Source organism: Tupaia chinensis, unplaced genomic scaffold, assembly GCF_000334495.1.
Source record: "Tupaia chinensis unplaced genomic scaffold, TupChi_1.0 Scaffold000360_1, whole genome shotgun sequence".
Lineage (NCBI taxonomy): Eukaryota > Metazoa > Chordata > Mammalia > Scandentia > Tupaiidae > Tupaia > Tupaia belangeri.
Window position 1 is genome coordinate 2,896,885 of NW_006159856.1, and position 5,453 is coordinate 2,902,337.

The 5,453-nt window shown below is 50.5% G+C and overlaps 1 pseudogene; it reads left to right on the top strand.

Annotated features, from left to right (window-relative positions):
- Window positions 1–1,730, top strand: part of LOC102496988 (ras GTPase-activating protein-binding protein 2-like) — a 2,392-nt pseudogene extending 662 nt beyond the window's left edge.
- Window positions 1,731–5,453: the final 3,723 nt, after the last annotated feature.

Here is a 5,453-nt window from a genome sequence, read left to right on the forward strand (position 1 = left end):
CTCTTGGGTCTTCGGTTTTGGGGGGGGGAGCCGGTGGCGAGCCAGAAGAATCCACTGCAGCTGGTCCTCACCGACTCTCCTGCTCACCTCCACGCGATGTCGTGAGGCAGTGTTGTGCTTTGCTGACAAAAGCTCCAGAATATTTATGGCACGAATTCTTCCAATGTCCGTGGTGGAGTAGATGCTAGTGGAAAGCCCCAAGAAGCTGTTTATGGCCCAAACGATATACACCACCGAGTATTCTCTCTGAACTTCAGTGACTGTCACACTAAAATTCACCACGTGGATGCTCGTGCAGCCGGGAGTGATGGGGTGGTTGTCCAGGTCATGGGTTTGCTCTCTAACAGTGGAGGAAGTTCATGAAACCTTTGTTTGGGCTCCCAAGGGCCTGTCCCAAATGAATTTTATGTTCACAATGACATGTTTCATTATGAAGATGGAGTATTTGGAGATTCTGAACCAGAACTTCCCGAAGAATCCGAAGATGAAGTACAAGAAGAAGGAGAAAGGCAGCCCTCTCTTGAACCTGCACCAGAAAATGCGAACAGTGGCTGCCATGACGCTCACCCTGTGCTAAAGGCAGACAGGAGCTTTCGGGAGAACCCTCTCAAGAGCCTGAACCTGAGGGAACTAGCAGTTAGCATAATGGCTATGTCGCTGGACTCCCATGTAGTCGACCGCAGTTCACGTCCCAGACTCGGAGGCTTAAACTCACGCCGGGCACGTGTGCGTGCGTGCCCAAGATCCCGAGAGGAGAATGGAGGAGAAGGGATTGCGGCGTGACCATCCCTCCTGGGGGGTGATTTCTCGCTTTCTGTCTCTATGTCTCTCTCTGGCGAGCGCATGCGCCCTATAGCAAAAATCTCTCCAAAAAAAAAAAAAAAAGAGCCTGAACCTGAGTCAGAGTCTGAAACAAAGACTGAAGAATTGAAACACGAGTGGAGGAGAACTTAGAAGAGCTAGAGGAGAAGTCTCGTCCCCCTCCCCCTAGGAACCTGTTTCTCTGCCACAAGTGCCCCAAAGCCAAGAGCGGAAGGTAGACCAGAGGTTTGGTCTCATCCACGTCGTGTGCGTGAACAACGACCCGGAGAACAACCTGATTTCCCTCCTAGACGACAGAGACCGGGCAGGGGAGCTATGGAACAGAATGATTCTGACACCCGCAGACTAATTCGCTACCCAGACAGGCTTCACGTTTTTGTGGGTAACTTGCCACATGATACCAATAAACATGATCTGAGAGAATTCTTCATGAGTTTTGGAAACATTGTGGAACTTCATGTCAGTACCAAGGGTGCTGGGGAAAGCTTCCAAATTTTGGTTTTGTGGTTTTTGATGGCTCTGAACCAGTTCGGAGAATCTTAATTGCAAAACCAATTATGTGTCGTGGGGAAGCACATTTAAATGTGGAAGAGAGACATCAAGAGCTGCAGGAGAACGAGAAGCCAGTGATGGTGGCGTTGACTACAGGGATATTCGTGCGCCGATCGCGGTCCTGGTGGGCCACGCGGAATAGTGGTGGTGGAAGGATGCATGCCCGGGATGGAAGAGGACCTCTTCCAGGAGGTGGCACGGGACAGAAACTCGGCTCAGGAAGGGGAACCGGGCAAGTGGAAGGCCGCTTCACAGGGCAGCATCGCCGAAGCCCCACTGTCGGCAAAGCCCCGGCGGTGGGACATTATCACCGTGTCTGCACTCTTGTTAACTTTCTTTCTGGCTTTGGAATGTGACGCGGTCTTTTTTGATCATTTCTTTGATGTGAAAAGCATCCTTGGGTTATCAATTAAATGAGGTGGACATTTTCGCCCCAATTTTACAAGATTTGTATTATTAATGAATAAATCTAGACTTGGAAAATTAAGGATTGAGAAATGACCTTATCTCAAACTACAACAAAATGAACTTTAAGGGACACACCCACTGAATTCAGGTCCTTCGAGTAAAAAAAAAAAAAAAAAATGCTTTTTTGCACATTTTGTTTAAGTTGTTACTGTTTCTGCCTATTAATGTTGGAAACACAAATAGTGCAATTTGTGCAACTGGAGAATTTTGTCTTTTTTCTTGGCTCTTCCCAAAATACAAACCAACAGAAAGTTCTTATGCATGCATCAAAAATAAAATAAAATGTAAATAAATAAATAAAATATCCAATCCCCTAGCTGTATTTCTGCCCATCGTGGGTCAAGGACACTTAATCTCCTGAGCTCCAGCTGAAAATTGGAAAAACAGTAATGTCAAGCTGAGAAAGAGGCTGAGGCAAAGTAAGCGAAGCAGAAGAGTTTAACTGGGCCAGGGTTAGGACAAACCCCCGGGCACTGTAACGCCCAGGTTGCCCTGAAGAATACGTATCCAGATTCCTCAGATTTCAGGATGATTTCAGGTGTAAAAGTTACGAATGGGAGGGAGGTAGGGAGGGCGGCAGCCAAAGGTCTTGTACAACAGCGACTGGCTAGGTCCTATGGTGAGCAGAGCAGGGTGACTTCATGCTTACCTGGAGTCATTTTGCTTAATTTTGGAAAACGTATTCATTTTATTCATGACAGAGTGTGTGTGGGTAAGGGGGTGGGAGAGAAAGAAAGGCAGTCTCCAGGATCCCATCGTACCTCCATCCCTTTTCCCCAGCTTTCCAGTCCGCCAGCTCATTGGGATCTCGGGCCTGCACGCATTAGGTGTTCCTGGCGTTTTCAAGCTGACTCAGGCTTCTGAACCTACCAGTGGCCACGGGGCTCCCAGTTCTATAGCTTGTTGGCTACCAACTGCACCATCAGGCCGGGCCACATTCTGCTTAAGCATGGCAACGGAGAGCCGGGAAGGTAAAGGAGGAACGTATTTGGGCAATACGGATGTTCATGAAACAGAAGTCCGATGAGGCCAGGTAGTGTCTTGAGTATTTTAGATGAGAGTTCCTAAAAACACCACAGATGTGCCTCGGTTTTAGAGACTTGGAGGTTTAGACTGAGATTTCCAATTTTCAGGAGAAACTGGTCTATTCGGGGACCTGTCAGCTCCCTTAAAGTTTCAGCATGGTGATGTGGCATTTTAGCTTGAGTGACTCCCTTTTGGTCTGGTCTGTTGGGGCCCTCGCTCGTGATCACCACGAGCACACACAGCACACACACAGGGCAGCAGAGGCGGCAAGAGGGCAGCGGGCAACCCGCATGGACGTGGACAAAGCCTCCAGGTCCTCACTGGAGGGGTCAGGGCTCCCTGGGCTGTCAGTCACTGGTGCGGGGACCTTTACAGGTTGTGTGGCTAGGGGCTCCTGGCCAGCCAGGCTGCACTAGCTGGGGGCCACTCATCACATTCCTCTATTCCCGTGCAGGTCTGCCAGCCAGCCCCTCTCCCCACACCTCTGCTGGGCCTGCCAGGACAGCAGCCACTCAGCACCACCACCCGTACTGGCTGCTGCTGGTGCCGGCTTCCATGACCCGGATCCGACCTGGTCTTGCTTGCCCACAACCCAGCTGTGCCTCAGAGGATGCTGGCCTTCAGTGGTCAGTACTGGGCACTGGGCCAGCATCTCTGGCCTCTTAACTTCTTAGGCTTGTCACCTTGGGCTCACTGTGCACTCCTACCTCCCCCGGAAGGAAACTCGATGGAGCAGGCAGAGGAGGGTTCACAGCAGATGCTGTTAATGGGGGAAGCCCTGGTCAGCCATGCCATCATGGCGGTCTCATCCTGAACTGCTGTGTGCTATGTGGCTCTCTCAGCACCCCTCTTTCCTGTCAATCCTCTGCACATCCTGGAAGCTCAGAGCCAGCTCTGGGAGGCAAGAAGTGTGCAGAGTGTGCAGAGCCCGCAGCAGACAGTGAGGCCAGGGTGAGGGGCACGCACCCAGGGGATGGTTCGGCAGTGGTGTCTGGGCACTTCGTCTCTCCAGGCCTCAGTTTCCACATCTGTAATGGGCACGTGGGTCTGTGTGAGGATGAGTAAGCCACGGTGAGTGAAGCCCCTGGTGTGCTGCCTGGCACCTCGTGAGTGCCCAGCTGGTGGTGCCTGCAGATGCTACTCCTGCAAGGGGGGTTCTGCACGGGCCCAGGGACTCCTTTTCTGAGGGCTGGAGAGCCCTCTGGAAGACATGGCTGTGATCTGGGACTCGATTGGTGAGTGGATTAACTGGGGTTTTTTTATAAGAAAGATTTTTTTTGCTATAGGGTAAAAATCTAAGGGAAAAAGATCACTCACTCGCCGGAAAGATAGAGAGAAAGTGAGCAATCACCCCCTGGGCTGGGGGATGGCCACATTGCATCCCTTCTCTTCCATTCTCCTCTTGGAATTTTGGACATGCACCTGGCATGAGTTTTAAGCTGCTGGGTCAGAGACTCAGACTGTGGCCAGCTCTGCGGGAGTCCATCGACATAACCGTTACGCCATCTGCGGGCCCAGGGAGTGACCATGAAAGACCAAGTCTGCATTTATTTTTTCAAGGTTTTTGTCACAGGGTGCGTGCATTCGCCAGAGAGAGACAGAGGGAAGGAAATCACCCCAGGGGACGGCGGTGCAGCAATCCCTTCTCCTCCAGTTTTGGTCTTCAGTCGTGCATACACATGTGCCATGTGTGTTTTTCAAGCTTCTGGGTTTGAGGCTCAAACCTGGGTCAGCCATGTGGGAGTCCAGTGCCTTAACCACCATACCACCTGCTGACCCCAGAGCAGTTTTTTTTTTTAAAGAATCATTTAGTTCCTTTAAAATATCCAGGTGAGAGACGGCTCCATGGCCTGGTAGTTAAGGAAGCTGGATCCTTCATGTCAGACTGCACAGTTCAAGTCCCGGACCCAGCAGCTTGAGGAAAATGCCAGGTGTGTGTGTGTGTGTGTGTGTGTGTGTGTGCGCGTGCGTGTGTGTGTGTGCGTGCATGGCTGAAATCCCAAAAAGAGGGATAAGTGGAGGAGAATATGGGGTGCGTTTTTGTCTCTCCCTCTCTGTCTTTTGGTCTCTCTCTGGCAAGTGCATGAGCCCTCTAGTGTGCTCCTGTGTGCGTATAAACACACACACACACACATACATAATAATACATACACACAAACACGCATATACACACATGCACACATATACATACATGCACACACGTATACACACATGCATACATACACACATGCACATACACACATGCGTACACACATGTATGCGCACATACGTACACACATACACGTATGTACACACATATGCACATGCACACATACACACATCTACACATGTCTACACACATACACACATGCACACACATATACACACACGTATACACACACAAAAATCCCTAGGTGATTTGTGACTGCTCCCTGCTCTCCATATAGTCAAAAACGTGACCCAGCACCCAGACCCTAACATGCACTGGTGGCTCAGGAGCAAAGTGTCCCGGGACTTGATCTGTAGACGTGTTCAAGGGGACTCCAGAAGCAGCGTTTAAAACCCTTACGGAGTTGCCGTCATCGTCTTGTCCAGAGGTGAGGCTT